Source organism: Staurois parvus, unplaced genomic scaffold, assembly GCF_062004578.1.
Source record: "Staurois parvus isolate SC_StPar_1 unplaced genomic scaffold, SC_StPar_1.0 ptg001158l, whole genome shotgun sequence".
Lineage (NCBI taxonomy): Eukaryota > Metazoa > Chordata > Amphibia > Anura > Ranidae > Staurois > Staurois parvus.
In genome coordinates this window covers 613,590-635,922 of record NW_028318954.1, presented here as the reverse complement: position 1 = coordinate 635,922, position 22,333 = coordinate 613,590, and the positions used below count along the sequence as shown (strand labels likewise).

General features: G+C 39.5%; 1 long non-coding RNA gene across 1 annotated transcript in view; it reads left to right on the top strand.

Moving 5' to 3' along the window:
• The window catches only part of LOC149439110 (uncharacterized), a 34,793-nt gene that overhangs the window by 10,938 nt on the left and 1,522 nt on the right, over positions 1-22,333 (top strand). The window contains exon 2 of the long non-coding RNA XR_016307855.1: positions 20,386-20,547. This is a non-coding gene — a long non-coding RNA (uncharacterized LOC149439110). The remainder of the gene's footprint in view (positions 1-20,385; positions 20,548-22,333) is intronic.

Here is a 22,333-nt window from a genome sequence, read left to right as displayed (position 1 = left end):
AGTGCAGAGTCCACATATTCACAACACATAGGGACTGAACTATTTGCAATATGCCCTCATTTATGCAGCAATGAAATATGGAGGCGATTTACTAAAACTGGAGCACTCAGAATCTGGTGCAGCTGTACATAGCCAATCAGCTTCTAACTTTAGCTTGTTCAATGAAGCTTTGGCAATAAAACCTGAAAGCTGATTGGTTTCTGTGCAGAGCTGCACCAGATTTTGCTGCTTCCTAAACAGCATTTAATTGCTCAGCATTAAGGCTAGGTTCACACCTATGCAGGTTGCATTTGAGCCATTTCTGCATTGTGTTTTGCGTTGCGTTTTGCATTTTTGCACCTGAGTTTTTGCCGCATTTTTTATGCATTTTCTTTTTCTTGTTGCTAGGCAGATTTAAAACACAAAAATGCAGAAAAACGCACTACATGCTTTTCTGCAGTGTTTCCATTGAAGTCTATAGAACCAAATACACAACTTTTTGCGTTCAAAAAAATCCCTGACCCTTTCCAAAAAGCGCACCGGGTGAAAACGTGGAGATGTGAATGTGTCCCATAGGAAATCATGTTAAATGGACTACTGCGTTTCTGCAAAAAACTGCGGAAAACCCTTAGGTGTGAACCTAGGGTTAGCGGTCATTCATACCAGAAGTGATATTTTACTTGGGGTCTGGTTGGCTGAGTCTACTATCTGAACCAGGGGCGGACTGACAACTCATGGGGCCCCCGGGCAATAGGGGATCATGGGGCCCCTGTGTCCTTGTCCAAACTCAAAAAAGCCTATGAAAAAGGTACAAGGGGCGTCTCATGGGGCCCCCTACTGACCCCAGGCCCTCGAGCAGTGCCCGAGTTTCCAAATGGTCAGTCCACCCCTGATCTGAACATTTTGGAAGATTCATCAATCTGAGTAAAGAAATCCAACATGGAAAGAGGGTCCCCTTATAATGGCCACAGCAGGTGCACAGACCTATTATCTCAAGTGAAGATATCTACTAATAAACTACTGGAAAGATAGAAGAAATTGCTGTGTGGTTTAACTCTCTAGCATCTTCATACAAATAAAATGTCATGTTCGAGTAGACAGACCCTTTAATTATGGTCCCAGTGACAAAGGTGCATAGATCATGTGCTACCAAAGATCCACTAAATAAACTGTCACAGAACTGGGAGGCAACCACTATTCAGTGTTGAACACCTTTTTATATTTTGTAGTAATCATTTACATATTTAGACGATTCATCTGTTTTGTTTCAGAGTTTTAGAAACTTAAAAGCCCCAAATCTTGATTTACTGTGGCCCCTTGCTGAATCAGCATGTGTTAAGAATCAGCAGCTCTAAATGGCACTATTATTCTTAATACATGCAAAGAGAGATTCCAAATGCACTTACTTCATTGCCACCCCAAGGCCCTAAACACACGGGAATTATTTCATCCTAGTTTCCAAATGCTAGTCTAAAGGCCTTGAGATTCAGCAAGCATATACAAAGTATTTAGCAAGCTTTGGGCACTTTTTTTTTTTTAATTCATTAAAGCACCCTTCAGCTCTGAGCTTGGAATACTGAATACAGACCGTAAAGCGGAACTACACTGCATCTGAGAACCCCAAGCCAAAAACTCTATTTAATTCATTTTAAATATTTAAAGCAACCTCCCCATCCATCCATGTCTCCATGCTTTATTTTGCTGAGGAATCACTTTGAAAAACACCCCCCTAGAAATTCTGGCCATGAGTAAGGGCAGATGATTCATGTACCATTTGCTTTCTGGAATCCATCTGCCCTTAGCTCAGGCATTCAGGAAGGAGGGTGTGCTTCTTTGTGAAAACCCTTCCTCCCCTCCTGAAGACTCCTGAGATGCATGATATTATTTGCCTAGGCGTGAAAACAGGAAAAAAAATGAAGAAATGTAAAAAAAAAAGTTTAAAACAAGTAAATAGAACATACTTTCCTATCTATTTACTAATGCTGGCAGCATAAGGATTCAAAATAGTCAATATTGATTAGGAGAGTGAAGTTCCGCTTTTAAGATAAACTTCAGCATAAGCAAATTTTTACATGGAAGAGGCATGTGTATTCTTCCGTGAATCTTGATGTGCTTTGTGTATTTCTTCCAGATGTATGCAATAATCCAAAAACTCTGCCTCTGTGCAAGAGCTTCCTATAGTAAGACCCATCACTACAGTTCCCTCTGCTTGTGCAGGGTGACTGGTCATGTGCTGTCCTCCTGTGGTTTTCTGCAGGCAGCCTGTAGTGGCCAGTCCAGCTGGGCCCTCCCACAGCTCTGCTCTGCACAAGCAATGTCAGCACAGTGATGACGTCATCACTAATTTTATAAAATAATAGCTGAGCTTGAAAAAGACATTTGGTGCGCACAAAGTTAATTTATATCCCATGTGGCTATTAAGGAATATATTTAAATTAGTGTTTTTGTGCCTGTAGTTCAGCTGTAAAGTACACCTATCAAAAGATAAATATACAGGCTTCTTGAGCACTCAATTCTTAAAATACTAGCTTCTTGGATATGCCTGGCTTTAAAGTGTTACTAAACCCAGGACCCTGCATTCACAATATGTGTTCTCCCACCATACACACAACATGGACATGCAATTATTTTAGCAAACATAAACTGCTCAATACCTTTTCTCATCAGCAGTTAGAGCAGTCTTGTGACTTCTATCAGTGTCCAGCAGGGCACTGGTTAAGGTTTGTAGGAGGAGTTTTCATTCTGCTCTAGGAGGATGCAGAACCCCTGACCTCTGTCTGGACAGTGCTGATTGGCCCTGTGCTGATCACATGCACTCTCCCAAGAAAAAAAAACTAGCAATGCACACCAAACTGAGCATGTGCAGTGTGACTCCACACAATATGTCTTATCAGGAGATAAGAGTGGGATACTGGAAGATAGGGAGGATCAGAGAAGTCAGGATCAAACAGCGTTTTTACACAATGCAGTGGATTAACCCCTTAGGTTCCACAGTGAGTATAACAAGCATGCTTTACTGCATAAACAGACTGATTTTACTGTTGTGGGTTTAGTAACACTTTAACTCTGATTCACAGACTCAAGATAGTGAAAAAAGGAAAGTGTAGAAAAAATGTAAAATTCTATATCCCTATACCTATATTTCAGATTAGTTACTCAGTAAAGACACCTTCCTTATTTTCATATTTCTCTCATGCCATGTATATTTCAGTGTTAATCCTAGCTGTACAGAAAAGTATTATGAAGGCTTCAGCAGGCTTTAGAGAGCTTCAAGCACTGTTGAAGCTTGGTAAAGCTTGCTTAAAAAAGTTTGTTTCAAGATAACAGTTATTAATATACTATTGCGCATAATAAATCCTAAAAAATTCCAAAAAGTGTATTGATGACTTACATAAAATACCAGTAAATATGCATAAAAAACATAAAAATAGTCCCAGGTACAAATGAGTACAAAGCAAATGTTTTGACCCCATTGAACATACGCACCATGTGTATGTTTTTTTTCTTGAGGTATAGAACACTGAGTACCATACCTCATGAAATAACTTTTACATTGGTCCTGAAGAGGCAGATCTATTCTGCGAATTGCATTGACCTTTGTCTGTGAAATGCTTCAATACCTAATATTATTGTACATATGATGGAAATTTTCAAGTGGTAAAAACATTGCTTTATGCACATTATTTGTAAAAGAGACTGATTTTTAATTTTGTATGTACAGTATATTTACCAGCAACTTTTCAAACTCACTAATAAATTTTGTCAATTTTTTTTTAAAAAAGATTTCTTTCTGTTATGTATTCTTGGGTGCTATAATTTAAAGTCCCATTGAAGTAATGGGAATTTTGTAGGTTTTCCATAACTTCACCTGAATTAATCCAGCACTGGAGAGTTCCTCCTGATCTTCTCCTCCCTCTTTCAAAGATCTAAAAATGCATGCAGTCTTGTTCATTAAATGTCCTTCCACAAGGAATTCTTTCAGCGATTAGACTGTGCACCGATGTCCTATTTCCTATGATCCTATGATATATTAAGATAGGTTACGTGTCTTTTCTATTACTTCTTGCATCAGATTGGTAGTACACTGCATATTTTGTGCCATAGAACAACAAAACCAACCCTCTCCTCAATGTAAACTCTTCACTCCTAAAGCACTCTTCATAATTTCTGACCTGAAGGAATAAATGTACCATTATTACAAAAGTTTTTTTCTCTTACTTTTAAAATCTCAATAGTATTAATTTGTTAAAGCTCTACCCATGTATTATATTCTTTACAGTTGGAAAACTTTAAAGTGTTACTAAACCCACAACAGCAAAATCAGTCTGTGTATGCAGTAAAGCATGCTTGTAATACTCACTGTGGAGCCTAAGGGGTTAATCCTCTGCATTGTGTAAAAACGCTGTTTGATCCACATCTTATCTCCTGATAAGGCAGACTGAACCCGTAGCTGTTCTGCACATGTTTAGTTTGGTGTGTATTGCTAGAGAGTTGTTTTTTTTTCTTGGGAGAGTACATGTGATCAGCACAGGGCCAATCAGCACTGTCCAGACAGAGATCAGGGGTTTTGCATCCTCTTAGAGCAGAAAGAAATCTCCTTGTACAAACTTTAACCAGTGCTCTGCTGAATGCTGATCTGCTGATGAAAAGGTATTTAGTAGTTTATATTTACTAAAATAATTGCACTTCCATGTTTTGTGTACTGTGGGAGACCAGATATAGTGAATGCAGAGTCATGGGTTTAGTACCACTTTTTAAGCCTTGTTTATTCTCAAACATTTTATATATTATGCTTAATATGTTATAAAACAGCACAAATCATATCCATATTACTAGATATGCTGTACATTGATTACAGTAGATCTTGTGCATAGGATCATGCTGGTTAGAGCTGTTTGATTGTTAATATGAGCAGTATTGTGGCTTATTGGTTCCCACTGTGGCATTAAAGAGAACTTGTCACAATAGCAATGTTGATGCTACAAAATATTTTTTAAATGCACAAGCTCAAGGGATGTTATGCTTATCCTTCCTTTCAACAATTTCAACTCAATGGCATCAGCACCCATCCAATCACTTTTACAGGTTAAAGACTAATCAGAATCTTTAAAAACTTAGTTATCTTCAACACTGAGATAATTTAGCACCGGAGATGTCTCCTCAGGGCAGGTGCAAGGATTTTTGTCTACTCCAGTTGAAGGTGCATTAGACCCTGGATGTCTCATCTGCACTCCACTGCATATGATGGAACACAGATTGTGTTCCATCAGCCCCTTCCCCGGGCACGGATCCCAGTGATTGACAGCTCATGACCAGGAAGTGACATTAAACATGTCTGTACATTGGAGTGAAACTTAGAGGATAGAAGTCAATCGAGCTCCCTCCGCCCTTCCCAGCAACACCGACCATGACTGCAGCGGGCTGGAAAGTGGGACAGCGGAGCTCAGTAATCATGCCTGGGGAGGTGGGTCGCGTAGGTGGGCGACACATCACAGCAGTGGTTGTGGAAGTGATAGGCGGCCTCTTGTATAACCTCCACATGAAAGCCAATAGTCTGCTTTACGAAAGTACCTACACCCCCAGCCTCATACCACATGTCTACAGAACGGTTAAAGATCTGAATCTCCAGCAAGTTACTGGGGATTCAGATTTTACCACCCTCCCTATGCTGGCGTCCTAAGGTGGCTGCCTAAGCCACTTTATGCGCCAACCCTGTTTCTCCTACTCACTCCTCCCATCCCACCAAGTCTGAACACTCAGGTCTGCATGTTTATGTACCAACATGTCCTGGAAGGCTTTGTCCAACAGTCAAAATATACCTGCACATTGATAGCTACTACTTGGCTTCTGTTTGAAAAGTGTTAATTTTTAATTTTGCATTTTCAGAAACAAAATCTGTTGTACAATAACAGTTTTAAGAGGTGGGGGAATGTTCACACATTCACACAAAAGGTACAGTAATTTCTCTTCATGCCATGAGACTTGTGATTTATGCAAGAATCAGAGACTTGGTGTATGAAGAGCCAGAGAGAAGTGGCATCTCTCCACTCTAGCAGAATGGTTTTTCGAGCATAATAGTATAGAGTATGAAACATTGTTCCTGCAGCAGTAGTAGGAGTCAAATCAATGATATATTTTAGAAGATATACTTTGCCGGAGGCTGGTGGTAGTGGGCCAAGGCTTGCCAACATTTTGGTGTGTATCTCAGTAATGGCTCAGCTTTGAAAACATCTTGGGCAGGCCAAGTGATGGAGTAATCCTCAATATTCCCATTGCACTCTTTGCTGCAGTGGGCTTAGAGGTAAACAGGTGCTGCAGAAACAACCAGCTGGAAACTGGTAACATCGAAGATCAATATATTTGCAAACAAGCCGTGGATCTTCAAATAATGCCTCAAAGTTTTTATTCAAAGTGTTCACATCACAGTGAAACAGTACAGTGTTTTGGGGCCACACAAGACCCCTTTATCAGGGATATCATATGTTTGATGAAGGGGTCCTGCAAGGCCCCGAAACGTTGTGCTCTTCTGCTGTGATAATTTTGAATAACAACTTTTGGATGTTTAATGAAGAGCCACGGTATGCTGGGAAATACTATATGTATGTTGACAAGTAATGGAATACACCCATTTTATGGAGATGTTCAAGTCTGTAGTATAGGTAGCGGATGAATTTATATTGAATCAGTCTATTGGCTGTACTGATGACATTTAAGGCAGCAACTAGTAAATCTATCCCACATGTATTGATAATATAGGGAAGTAAGATGTCCACTTTTAAAGGGGTTGTCAAACAGTTGAGAACAAGTTAATTCTAGTAAGTTGTACATATTGGCAACTTTTTTCTATGTGAAGTTGTGGAGAGTCAATGGTATCAGTGTGACATTAGTGTGACATGCTTCTGAGATCACAACACTTCTAATAATTCACTAACCGATGCATTTGACCTGCATTATACCCAGTGGTGTATTTAGGTTTTGTGCTGCCTTAGGCAACATAAAAATTGGTGCCCCCCTACGGAGAGCCTGACATTGACCTTCAACACCCCTGCCCCCCATAGAGAGCCTTCCACTACCACTGCCCACCATACACCAGCCACCACTGCCCAAGGAGAGAGAGAGAAAGAAAGTCACTCACCTTCACAGCCCCGGACATCCCCGGGAATGAGAGTCGGGCTATGCATACACCGTCATGAAACTTGCAGCCTCGCTCAGAACTCACCAGGCCCTCATGCCGCGTGTGTCCTTTCTTCCATCCCTTCTTCTGAGGGGCAGTACTGCCCCCCTGAAAAATGCCGCCCTAGGCAAATGCCTTGTTTGCCTTGTGGTAAATACACTTCTGATTAGACCTGCTTCAAGCAGATTTTGCACTCCCATAAACCTGCCTGCAGTGAACAAAAGCCCTTCAACAAAGGGTAAGCATGTGTTTTCTTGTGCTTTTGTGTGACTGGCACAATCAACTTCAAGGGCAGGTGGTGATGTTGTTCTATATGTAACTAATGTAATAATCATTGTGAAATATAAATAATGCCTTGTATTAAGAATACATGTTTACAACATGTAATGTTTTCAGTTCTCTTATGACAAGTGACCTTGAGTCTACTTCATATACAGTTTGCTATCCTGGGTGTTGGATTGGGTATTTGGTTTGCCAACAAAAATCAAAGATTTTAGTGAAAATTTGTTTAATGACTGTCAATTATGAGAGCTAAAACTTACAATATCACTCTAACACTTGTTGAAGTAACTTTTATCTGTTAAGAAAGTAAAGGCAGAAACCCAAGAAATACATCAGGAAGGTTTTGTTAAGGTCACAGGCGGGTAAAGTTTCTAACATATACAGATGTCAGCTGGACCTCTATTGGATGGCTGCAGTAAAGATGAATCATGGACCTTTTTTAATTGATGTATGGGTCCAGGTTTGAAAGGTCCTAGGAGATGACTAATACATGTGTGTTCAACACATAACATAAACAGCACGTGCTTCTAATGTCCCACTAACAAACATACTTACTGTCAACACATGCTCACTCTAGACCAGTCAAATTTTAATAGTTTTCTTCTTTCTTTTCTTGTAATAGATCAAAAGATCACAGTAATCCTTAAGCAGAATAATTTTCTTTATGATAGGACAATAGACGAAGTTAACCTACTTTCAGTTTATTTCTATAATGGTTTTCTGTTCCTGAGTACATTGAAGAGAGTGTTTATCCTAGTATTATCATTCTATGCTTCTTTTCTTTTTTGTAATAGGAGATATTCGACACATTGTGAAATCTCCTAGAAAGCTGTGGGTTTTTTTCTATTGCTTTTGTCACTACTCATAATGGTGGAAGACCTGCCAACAATGTCTAAAACCTAAGCAGGAAGTGAGATTATAGGATTTACAGATGACACACCATAAACATGGAGGGCAACCTGTAACTGTAAATCTTCTTTTATCTTCCAGGCATGGCCCCAATTGTGTACTGTAGTTATGTAGTTGGTATCTTAACCACCCAGAGGTCCAAACCAGATGCAGCACCTTAACTCCCTAATGCAGCCTTTCTAAACCTTTTCAACACAGAGGGACCCTTTGAAATAACTTTCCAGTATAAAGTAACCCCTGCTAAAAATTACTATATCTACAACTCATGATACATTCGTGTCAGTGAGAAGAATGCTCCTTACGCTTGTGGTCATTGAGAAGAATTCCCCCTTACAGATAGACAAAAAGATCAATGGTGTTAGTTGGAACTTTTCTGAGATGCAGAAATTGCTCATTGCTCAAGGAACCCCTAGCAACCTCTGGAGGAACCCTAGTTGAGAAACTGAGCCCTAATGTCTATGTACTGTAGATATATATCCTAATTTGTTTTGCAGTCCTGCACAGGCAATAGATGTTCTATTCTGTATGTTGCCAGCTTGCTGAAAGTAAAAAATCATGAAGCAACAAGCATGCACATGTACCAGCACATGCTGTGGGGAGTATGTACTTAAAAATGTAGAACTTTGGGCAAAAGCATACATGACATATATGCTGCTGTCTGTCATTGGTTCTAACACAACAAGAGGGTTTTGTCGTACACATTGGCAGACTCTAGCAGCCATTTTTTAAGAGCCTGCACCCTATCCTTCAACAAACTCATACTATTTAAATAAGCAGTGGCCGACTTAGGCCTTGGCTTCTTCAGAGCTTCAGTCTCTGGGTCATTGCATACCCCTGTTCCCCCTCCTCTTAACCTGCCCATATGTCAGAGTATAGGGCAGGAGTGGGTACCCAGTTTAACATTGGGTCATTGCATACCCCTGTTGCCCCTCCTCTTAACCTGCCCATATGTCAGAGTATAGGGCAGGAGTGGGTACCCAGTTTAACATTGGGTCATTGCATACCCCTGTTCCCCTCCTCTTAACCTGCCCATATGTCAGAGTATAGGGCAGGGGTGGGTAACCAGTTTAACATTGGGTTCTCCACATATATCCTCAATAACATTACAACGTATATTATTTCTAATTTTGTTTAGCAAAAATATATTTTATACTTTATTTAGAAACAAATAATCCTAGTCACTTTACACTTAGACAAAACATCTAAAATCACTACCACCGTGGATTGCCTGTAATTCTTGGGAATCAGCAGATAGTAAAAGAAGCTTCAAACATGGCAGCAGTAAAATCTTGTAATATGTGATGTGTAGTACTATTACAGCTTCAGGATAATTTGTAAGTTAGGGCAGAAAAGGTATTGCTGGTGAACGGAGGTGAGGATAGAAGATGGCAGCAGAAGCAGATTCCATGGTGCAGATAAAACAGGGGCTTCATTATAAGAATTGTCATTTTCCTATAAATAAAATAAACACAATATAAAACATCAATTTCTAAGCTTAAAAAAAAGCAAAATAAAACTGACCCCAAGCCATTAGAAACTTGGCAGACTGACTGGCAGCAGGTGAGATGATAAAATGCAGACTTTTAAGATTCTTGGATGCAGACTTTTAAGATTGTTCTGATTAGGGAATTATCTGGTTATTCTACAGTAAAGCATACTGGCATAGAAAGATGAACCACAGCATTGAAACTGTAGGTTTTTGCCTGCATATCAAAAACCAACCTGCTGCAAGTTGTATAGGTACGATAAGCAATGTTTGGTTTCAATGATACCAAAATCAGTTCTCTATGGCCGGATTCATTGCCATCAGCAAGTTTTGACTTTGAGAAGTACAATAAACCACATGTCATGGTACGCATTTTGGCACAATATAACAGGCCTAATTCAGCATGCCATATTCCCACAAAATTCAACGGTGGGGTCTGTGGTTTGGAATAGACCATCACTTCCTGTTGTTCCCATCATTGACCCTTCCATTCCACAACATGTGAAGAGTCCTCTCTCGCATGCTCCCTGACCTTCCAGTACTGTTCAGTTGTTTTTATCCCATCAAGAATGTTACTGGTAAACAGAGCAACTAAGTGTCTGTGTCACACGCTCCCCATTTCCTTTTTAAATGAATTAACCCTCTCCTGGGAAGCCTTGCCAGAGCAATTCATTGGGCATGAGAATTTATTTTGTTAAAGGAAATGGCTGTTGTTCTTACAGTATATAAGATTCTCTTTTTACTCTGCATTTCAACTAATAGTAAAGGACAAGAATAAGCTCTGTTCTCAAAACTCAATGTGGAAAGTAATATACATACACACAGTGGCATATGATTGGTTTCATAGCTAATTTCTAAACTGATCTTCTGAGGCTTTGAAGCTGAATTACAATGCAGTGCAAACCAATCCAGTAGTAATGTGTTTATATTGCTTAGTGTACTCTAGTACAATGCAGACTCAACTGTGTATACATAACCTCATCAAAAACTCCAGCAGCCATTCAGTTATAGATGCCAAAACCACACAAGACGATCAGATGGAACCTTAATAACATTACAGATTTGGAGAGTAAATGGAAATTCGTGTCTGTTCTGAATATCCCACGTTGAGACATAAACACAGTTATTCTAGTAATTATAAAATGTGTAACAGTTGTGGAGAATTGCAAAAAATTTATAACCAAGTCCATTTTTAAATGGGACATGGGATTAATAAAACTGTGATGCATTACCAAAATGAAAGGTTTTTTTTTTTTTTATTGTTTGTTTAAAATACCAGCTGAATATTATTGAAAATGTTTTCAAGTAACCATACAGAGGCTGAAAAGATCACTTTGTTCCTGAAGATATATATCCATACAACTGTAGCTTCGATTTTTCAACTAAAAACATTGAAAAGAGTATTTTTTCTACAGTATTTGTTCTTTTTCTACTTTTCTGTAAGATAGCGTGTGCTGCATTTGCTGCTGCACGACCACAACTATTTCTATACTAGCACTCAGACGTGCATATTTAGTCACAGCAGACCGACCTACTTCTTATTTTGGGGTAACAAGCATTTATTGGCTCTAACTTGTTGGACAACCGGGCTGAAGGTAACCGTAGATGCCATAACTACCAAAAACAGCTAAAGTAATGACCTTAGTCCAGGTAATTGTACACAAATCTTCTTTATCAATCAAATTGCCAATAAAAACAGGAATTGAGGCAAAATGTCCTCTTTGAAAAAACATAGCAGAAAGCATGAAACATGTAAAAGCATTGTGAACAAAAGCAAAACTGCGCACTCTCTTCGTGCAGTAACGTAGTAAACTAAGAATTAATTATGAAGCATAAAAATGCATACTCACAAATCAAAGGGGGATAAAAACAGACAAGAAGAGTCCATAATGACAGTCCAAAGTGACGATAGACCCTTAGTGAGGTAAGCTAACTCGTTTCGGGAGACAATCTCTCTTCATCAGAGCTCTGATGAAGGGCGTTCGTCTCTCGAAATGCGGTAGCTTACCTCACTAAGGGTCTATCGTCTGCTTCATAATAAATTCTTGGTTTACTACGTTAACGCATTAAGAGAGTGCGCCCTGTTTTGCTTTTGTTCACCAGTATCAAAATCTCCCAATTTTTAAGGGCTGCACCTCTACGAATGACAGTTTCAGTTATCCTAGTCTGCATGAAGATTTGAGCGCTGGTTTCGTTTGTTCATATGTAAAAGCATTGTGTTAGCTTCTCCAGGAGAGAGCACCAAGGACAGTGTGAAATGTAAAAACCTATAAAAACAAAAATAAGGGTTGTTCATCTTTTGACACCTTTATTTAGATGATTGTGAGGGGTTCCGTAGTTGTATGCTCCAGTTCTTGGGCAATGTACATATTAAATGCTAAGTTCTCCTTTTCAATAACATACACTATGCTATCTAGGGACCCCAGTGCAGTTTTTAAATTGTTCTTAGTTTTAATAGCTACCAGTAAGCCATGACCAATGTGCCCAAAGCCTGCCACAAAAACTCTCACTGAAGTGATCGGCAGCTTCCTGCTCAAGGGATGCTTCCTCCCAGTATCACAGAAGTGAGCAAGGTTCTGCATTCCAAACTCACGCAAGAGAATTTTGTGCCTCATCCACAGCAGTTGCTATAAGGTAGGGAGATTGCACTGCATATGGATGGGTTTGTGACGCAGAAGTGCCTTTGCTTCTGTGATCATGGTCGGGAGTATCTAACACAAGAAGCACCCCTAGACTTTGGTAGGACATAGCTGATCACGTAAGTAGCAATTTTTTGTGGCAGGCTTTGGGCCTTTCAGTCATGGCCTACCAGTAAGGCATTAAAACTAAGGACACTATTTGAAAACTGCACACCGTTTTTAACACATTGAGGCCCTTAGACAACCATTTGTTCTTAATAAAAAGGAGCATACAACCCTGGACCCCGTCACAATCAATTAAAAATAAGTCTCAAATGATGAAAAAACTTTTTCTGTTTTTATATAGATGTGATTTATATTGAAGATTGTAGTATATCTATGTTGTACCTGAAATGTGATCCTTACTTGAAAAATGGACATTTGTTAGGATAAATACAAGCCAGATTAGCACCTCTAGGTTATTTCTGATGGCTAAATTGTGGACCAACATGGAACAGTGGTATACAGTTGATTGTATTTATTCTTCACCAAACACTGCTGTTGACAAAATCTGGCAATAGTCATATAAAATCTGTTGGTGCTATTAGGGCAGCCGATAGATTACTTGATTTTCTGTCCTTCCAGCACGGGTTGAAAGGAAAGAAAATAATTTAGTTCCCCATCAACACATTCAGTGTTGATGGGGGAATGCCTCCTTCAGCACTATTATGTTCTACCAGGAGGGGCGAGGGGAGCCTTCCCAGCTGGCAGAACACTATGATTACTGCTAATAGCTATAGCTGTTGGCAGTATGAATGTAAAACAAATCCGTCAGGCTGGTTGTATCCAAGTAGATCCATGGATCAAATTGGGTACAATCAGCCTGACCAGAGACGGACTGACCATTTGAGCACTCGGGCACTGCCCAAGGTCAGTAGGGGGCCCCATTAGATGCCCCTGGTACCTTTTTTATTGTCTTTTTCATAGGGTTTTTTGGGTGTGGGCAAGGACACAAGGGCCCCATTATCCCCTATTGCCCGGGGGTCACATGAGTTGTCAGTCCGCCCCTGAGCCTGACCATACATGGATCAAATCTCGGCCGGTCCCTGCTGAACTGGGCAAATTTTGAACCATGTATGGCCAGCTTGAGACTGCAATGGGCTCGTTAGCACTGTTTAAAATACTTGCCTAAAAAACATTTGCATTAAAGTAAACCGCTAATGAGGATCATCCATGACCGTCATCTGCCCTCTCAGCAGATACTTGCCAGAGGGCCACCTGTTGTTCCCAAACCACCATAGGGAATCATTTTATCTACACATTTCTACCAGCAATCCAATAACAGAAATATAAAAAAAACAAAACTATAAACTACAAATAAATGATTAGACTAAAGATAAACCAAAAAGCAGCATTGTGTTAAATACAGACACTCCTCGCTTAACGACCTACCTGTTTAGCGACCGCTCGCACTTACGACCATTACGACCGTACTTTGCTAACTTTATGTTCTGTAATACAACATTCCAGTACTGTGTGTAAATTACACAACCTATGCAAATTAAGACAAGTGGAAGTTTTCAGTTTGATCTTTCTTGTTATTTTACTTATTCAGAATACTGTATTGTCAAATACTATGCATATATTGTACTACTGTATACAGTACATGTAGTTCCTCACTTAACGACCAATTCGCTTAACGACCAAGTCGTTGAAACGGAACTCGGTCGTTAAGCGAGGAGTACCTGTACTAACATAGATGGACAGGCTTTAAATGTATCTCTGTCGACTGACGCAAGGTGCAATCATCAAATCTTGCTAATGTCTCTTATTTGTCTTACGTTCCCTTCTATTTATTCCTAATTCACAAGAAATTCCACACAAGAATAATAGGTGGAAAAAGAGCATACCCCCAGCAACCTGGCTTAGTGCCTAAGGGGGATTTTAAGTGTTTGAAGTACCAAGAAACTGCTTCAGACCATAAAAGGAAGAGACATTTTTCCCTGACTCTGGATCATGGAAAATGAAAAAAGCTATTTATAGTTGGAGGCCTGGCTGCATCAGAACTGTAAAGCGTGATAATGATCTATAGCCAGTGCGTGACACATTAACACTGTTGTATACATTAAAGATGTATTCTCATTCTGCAAATGTATAGCAGAAAGAGCCTGCAAGATCTCAGACTCAGGATCTCATCCATCATGATATATTTACTTATTATACCTAATATTTAGTGCATTGTTCTGTTAATATAGCAAGTAGATGTTATAAACCAGGAACCAAAAATACAATATGCTTATATCTTACCTTGCTGAACCCCTCATAGCATGCGAACTGTCATGCCAAGAAGCTTTAAATAATACTTTGATTGCTTTGTCACAGAGTGATACATTCAGCCCCCGTTCACACCAATGTGATTTGTCATGCGATTTGACAATTCAAAATTGCATGACAAGTCGCACCCTATTTGTGCCTATGGAACTGTTCAACTTGCACCAATTTTAAAAAAGGTTCCTGCACTATTTTTTGTCAATTTTCATGTGCGACTTGCATTGACATCTGTGCATGAAGTCACAAAGATATCATGAAGCCGCACATGAAATCGAACTGACCGGCGGCTTTGAAATCACGCTACTTCAGCTGAAGTAGTGCTATTTCAAAGCTCCATTCATTTTGAACCAGGGCTTACACAGGATGGACAGATGGGAATTATATTCTTTTAGAAAACTACATATTACATATTTTGCCCCAGAGGTGCCAGAAAAGGTACTTTGGGTTGAGCCACATCATTGTGTTTACACTGGCACTTGGTCATGCCACCTTATGCTTTTTCTTACACAATGCCTTTTGGCCAGCCAGGGCATTTTTTATAATGACCAAAAGGCCCACTGTGTGTTGCACATTGCATATTTATTCAGGAGCACTTAAACTGCCAGTGTGTTGCTTTTTTTGTTTGCACAGAGATGAAGGGTGCAGGTTATCGGAGGTTGATGTCGGGGAGAGGTTATGTGGCATTTCATTCTTTTGGATCTCCCCAACTGCAGAAGTTTCTCTTCAGGAGAGTCCCTCACCAAGTACTTGGTGGACCGGCTTCGGCTGGTCCCTAAGGAGTGGGGTCCACCTTGCTGCAGAATAGGCAGACCTTTGTGTACCCTGCCCCTGTCTGGAGGCTTGCGCTCCAGAGGGTTTGGGTTAGAGGCCTTTCCTCTTCAGAGGATTGGTCATTTCTGTACCCTCTGTGTACCATGACAGGTTTACTTTACAAAAAAAAAGCAAATTATACAAATAATGTCTCTTTGCTGTACCTACACATATACACTGATACACTGATGTTACAATCACATTGTACATATGCAGTGCTCGGAGTCTATATGAATTTTACAACAGTAGTTAAATGGAGTATGGACTTGGAAGTAATATTAACATAACGGTCACAGCTAAAAAAAAGTTAAGCTGTGATTTCCTTTCTGGAAAAAAAATTGCCATTGTTATGCCAAAGTGCATTTGTAGTAACTCATACCTTCACTGGCTGGTATAACGAGGTAATGTTAAATTGGTTGCTCCTGAATTTTTTTTTTTTTTTTAAGAACAGATTGCATGAAAGATGCATAAAAAAAAATTGGATTTAATAAAATGCACAATACAAGGTAGGAGAGCCTAGATGCCAGAATCAACAGCAACAGTTGTCAGGGAAAATTTAATGATTGAACCTCAACACTTTTGATAGGTCTTCCCTATGTTTGGCTAAACTGAACCAGTCATTTTGGGTGCAGATAGGTTGCATACAAATGAATGGGCCTGAAGTATCAACATCAACATATGCTGGAGTTGACTTTTTCTAATATAAAACAGCATGTAGTAGTATAAGGCTCCATTCACACCATTGCGTTTTTTTTGTGCTTTTTGCAGAAACGCACTACAGTCCACTTAACATGGTTTCCTATGGAACATGTTCACATCTATGCTTTGTTGAGCTGCTACATTTTTGGAAAGGGTCAGGGACCCTTTTAAATGCAAAAAAGCAGTGTTTTTGCTACAATAGATTTCAATGGAGAAGCTGCTGAATGCATGACAGTGTGTTTTTGTCACGTTTGCATTTTTATTCTGCCCAGCAACAAAAAATATTCCACTTTAACAAAAAAAAAAGAAAAAAAAGAGCTGAGCAAAACGCAAAAGCGCGTGTAGAAAAACACAAAACTGCAAAAAGCACTGGAGAAAGCATCAAACACAAAATGCATATATGTGAACCAAGCCCAAGTTTTTGTGTGTATTGAATTATTGGATTCAAATATCTTTCCTAAGTTCTAGATTAGGGAATCATTTTTACTGCACATAGTATGCTTTCCTACCTTGTGGTTTGCCCTTGTACAGCAATTTATATTGAATGTCATATCCTTATTACATTTTCCTTTCTAGATACACTACTTTTTAAATGGCTTTGGCCTGCCTCATTTCCCCAACTAATCACTGGGTTAAAAAAAAATACCTTACAGCATATTTTAATTACAAAGATCGATGGTCACATGATGCACTGGGTCCCTAGATTACTCTCTACCTCTCCCTGCAGAGTGGAAAAGTCCTTCTTCTGGTGTTCAGGTTGTTGCCAGAATGATGTGGATGCTCTCTATTGGCTGTTCAATAGAAGAGTCCTCTCAGGCTCCAGAAGATTGTATCAGCAGGATGACATCATGATGAGTGGGCATAGACTGCAATGCTGGAACACCAGTTTTCACTCCTGGAGGAGATGCCAGCAAGAGACATGTGACAATAGAAAAAGGTGTTGGAAGAGGTTAAAAAAAATGTGAATGTGTGGAAGGGAAAGAATCAGGTACAACTTTTGTCCAGCTTATGTCATGAACACTCAACCTTTTATCTTACCCTAGACCAGCCTTTTCCAACCAGGGTGCCCTCAGGTTTCTTCAGGGGTGCCTTGACAAAATGCCTAAAAATTGTATACAAGCCAGCAGGTGTATCAAGCCTGCCTTTTAGTTACACAAATCACAGGTTTTCACTGTGCACAAATACCACCTTTCATTGGTTGATAAGGAGGATATCAGGTGCCTGACAGCATACTTATTTGCACATCCTCTGCCCCTCTCCATCACTGGGGTCACACTAGCTGAGTGAGGGAGAGAAATATTGCAATTACTTGTCAGTACCAGTGTGTAAAGATGTATTTTCTTTGAAAGAATAAATTACATTCGGTGTCCTACATGTGTGGATATTGCTGCGTTATGTAAAACTATCAGTTTAGTTTTTACATTTTGTAATGGGGTGACTTGAAATTCTGCAGAATTTTAAAGGGTGCCTTAACTGAAAAGAGGTTGTGGAACACTGCCCTAGACCCTAAAGCGGACCTTTACTCCCCTATATTTTTTTTATTACTGGAGCAAATACCTTCTCATGGAACTTGCTCCAATTTTTTCTTTCTAGGTGAGGATGGCTTAGCCATCAACATGCCCACCCTGTCTGCAGTCTTCTGAGATATCACATCACACTTTCCAGGAGGCTTCACAAAATTTCTCTGCATTTAGGGTTCTCAGCTGTAAATCATCAGGAGGTGACAGCTGACTTCTCTATTCAAGATGGTGGCATGGAAGAACAGAAACAGAATTGGGTGCGAGGAAGACAGCACTGGACTTTATAGGCTATTATGTATATTTTTTATTTTTTTTTTTTTTTTTAAAGTAAGCAGTTACAGTGCTTGTAGCTGCTGACGTTTAACTTGATCACAAAAGTAAGCCTTGCACATATATGTTCGTAACAGTGGTGCTAAATTTTCTCAGTCCCCAAACAGAACAGCACCCAGGCCTTGGTGCCTCATAGGTTTCCTCAGAAACTGCTATTCGCCATAATGTGTCCATTTTCAAATTAAAGTAAAAAAACTCCTGCAAGCAGATTTTTTAAAAGACAGCATACTTCTAAACAAGAATATCAAATTCTATCATATATAAACAAATTACTAAAAAGGAAGAAGCCTACTATAATAAAAATGCACAAGGAAAGAAGGGATATTTTTTAAATTATTCAAATAGCAACAAAGTCCCTATTATCTGCCTACTTTGTAATTAATGGGTTTCTATAGGAAATAGGTTTGATGATAAGATGTCTGATCTCTATAATCTAAAGGATTCTAAGGCATGCTGCAAGGCATTTTGGGAAATGCTGAAAAAATGTGACAGCAGTAGAGTTCAGTATCCCAGTTAATGTTGTGGTTGAATTTAATGATGATGTTTTTCCCCAGAGGTGCAGCAGACATAAACCAGCTGTTGTCCATCTGTTCAGAACTTTTTTTTTTTTAAAAATTAGTAAAAATAAAGACGCATGAGATCCAGCCTCTTCCAGACCTCCCCCTTTATCCGTAATAAAAGCAGTGACCAAGGGGTCAAACTTCCAGGAAAACACTCATCATCCCCAGAGACAAGAATTGGAGAGCATCCAGTTTTCGAAGGGAACCTAATGTAATGTCAATAAAGCAGTAAAGCCTGATTTGGTCACTCTTTCGAATGCCTCTCATATCACGAAAGTGCTTGGCCCAGTTTAAATTTCAGGACAACTATGATGTATATGCAGCAATCTGAAAAGATAAAAGAATTGCAAGCTTAGACCTAATCGAGTTCTCCAAAATCTTAAAGCAGATGAGAATGAGAGACATGGAGAAATGCCAATATTTCAGTGAGCAATGTACCCTTTATTTCTTCCAGATTCTTAGATTACCACTGAACCAGGGAGCCTTCTAATGGGGACAATGGTTGTCTGTAATGACATTTTACCAAATCTGTAAGGTCCTACATGGAAGTCTTATTTTAACTGACTGAGTAAATCTGACACCTTGGACAGCTTTATAGTGCCCAGATCCATTTGAGGATCATCACTTGCTTGTAGGAAATTTTCATAGTTTGATAACAGTACAGTTCTTGAGTGCACAAATGATCACAGTAGCTAACCTTTGGTTATATGTGACTTCATCTATCAGAGTCTGATTTACGAGTATAACCCAACAGCAATCAATCAGATTTAGTCTCTAATTCTATGTAACATTTTTTTAATTGGTAGATTTGGACAGGCACAGACAGTTCTTAATTCAGACATTTTGACATGAGTCCTAGTTATGTCATACATGCATCCCAGAGGTATCATGCATGTACACTTATGGCTGAATATGAGTGAGCTGGATATTCAATGTTTGAGTCTGATTTTTATACTGAGCATGGAATAAGGACAACAGTCCTACAATATGAGCATTCTGTGATCTTGGCTGACTGAATGGAGGCTGCACTGCTACCCTCTCAGTGCTTGATGAAGGTCATCAAAGTGGTTTGCACACATTTTTCTGTGCTGGGAAGCAGCAGATGACTCCTGGTGAAATCATTGAACACTGGAAGCTTGGGGTCATGTGTAAATCTTGCAGGCCACAAAGAAATGGCATTAAAGATGTAGCGCTGTTCACCGAACAGAATAGTTTCCTTTGACCTGTTTTGTGTATGTATACATCTAACCAAACTGCAATACTTATTATCCTAATATAGCAGAAAACCATAGAAGATTAATATGACTCAAGCACATGGTACAACAGTAAAATGAGCGTGCTTTTAATGTATATACATTAGACTTTAATTGCTGAAGTGAACAAAGAATAGATTAGTGGCACTTAAAATAAGCTCTAACCGAGCAGACGTTTGCCATTGCCTACCCACTTAGATGCAAGTCAGCCAATATGACATCATTTTAGTTTAAACAGAAGTGCCCTTTGACTCTGGCCTATTAAGGGTTTCTTAAGAACTTGATTTAGGAGGACTGGATTAGATCAATGCCATCATTCACAATAAACCTTACTGCTCATCGTAGTCATAGAACAATCCACATCCTTTTTCAGTCATCTTATTACAAGAGGCTAATTGTGCTTAAATTATGCAAGCTTTCTTTTTTTCTTGCAGGCATGATTTCAAAATGTGTCCCCAGCTATTGTGGAGGTGGAAGAAATCAGCAACCATTTATTTTCCTAATAGAGTCTATGAAGGAGGATGAGGCGTGGATTTGGCCCACACAGCTGTGGAGTACAGCATAGCATTCCAATCATATGGCAAGAAGGAGGCCAGGTGAGAAGGAGGGAGAAGGAGAACTGCTCACTATTGGCTTTTATGGTTTGAAATTATTTCCTAACATTCAGTCCAAACCTCATATTAGCAGCTGGCGAGAGACAGAGGAAATACCTTGAACAGTTGTATATAAAAGTATCTGTCACAGAGAGCAGCCGGCTTAACTCACAACTTACATTGCTGCCAAGATTTGGCCATGCACAACTTAGCCTTTTACCGTTTTTGGGGTTTTTTTTTAGTTTTTTTTTTAAATTGTTATTCTGCTATTTGCATTGATTAACTGCGGTGTAGTATACAGTATTTGATAAACTGCAATGTCTTCTAAAATCTTATGTATGTAAGTCAAAAGCTCCTGTTTTCTCACTTACATCTGTTATCTCCTAAAGCAGGGGTCTCTAAACTTTCTCAAAAGAAAGGGCCAGTTTACTGTCCTTCAGGCTTTAGGAGGTCCGGACCATACCAAGTGGAGTAAACAATGCCTGTTCCTTGGTATTAGGGGGAAAAATAGTTGGTGTCAGTGGGAGAATAGTGTCGCATTTTTGTTGTCAATGGAGTAAATTATGCCCCATGGTTGCTGTCATTGGAAGGAATAGTGCCCCATCATTGGTGTCAGTGGCAGGAGTTATGCCCCTTTGTTGGCGTCAGTGGCAGGAGTAATGCCTCAGGAGCCGGATAAAGGTAAGCAAAGGGCCACATCAGGACCCAGGGCCACAGTTTGGAGACCAATGTCCTAAAGGGTCATGTCACCTATAACTACTGTGGACATTCTTTGACCGTATTGGTGATGCTAAATTCTGTACTTTAATTTTCCTGATGTGTCTACAGAGCAGGAAGAGGAATTTCCCCAGCTGAACAAAAAATTGGTTTTAACCATTCCTTACTGCAAAACAGCAAATAAGGCTTTAAATATAATTTAAAGTAATACCTTCCTAAGGGAAATGAGAAGGAATAGAGAAGGGGAGTGACAATGCTGACTTTCACTGAAAATGCAAATTGCCTGACTGACCCACTGACATTAATAGGTCAATGATCTAGAACAATACACAGACCAGGAAAGTCAACATAAAGTCATAATTCCTTTTCTGCATGATCCAGGGTAATTCAAACAAAGGGTCAAATTAACAGCCAGGCAACTAGCATTTACAGTATGAGAAGACAGCAATGGCAGCCTCCATGTTTCTCCCAGGGGAGAAAGGAGAGAAAAATATTCATATTACACAGTAGAAGGTAGACTTGGTTTCCAGGTTTTGTAACTATGGTGTGGACACCATTTTAGGAAAGATATACTGTATGAAGTCAGACTGTGAATTACCCAACTTGAATGCATCAAGCTAAAATACCAGGCTTATTTGTAATAAAGTATAACTAAAGGCAAAACTCTTTATAGCGTGATGAAGGGTTAGACCATCTGTCAGGTTTTTATTTCTGTACATAAAGTGCAGCGCTTAATAAATCTGAAATACATAAATAGTGGTAATACAAAATGTCCAAAATGAAAAACGGGTCAGAAGAAGATAGTCCCCAAAGGCTGTGATGAAACAGGGAAATTTCCAAAGATAGCTGATGTGTCACCAACCACTTGCATGCAAGGCTTAACAGAAAGACATGACCCCCTGTAAAGAGCAGTCAAACTTGCTTGTGTTATAACAGCTGGGAAGGCTAGCGGGTGCAATCCTCCTCTGAATCCTCCAATAGATAGGAAGAAGGTCCTCCTAGAACAATCCCCTATTGGGGTAACTTTATCCACTCCAGATAGGTGTAGGGCCAAGATTCATGGCATTAAACA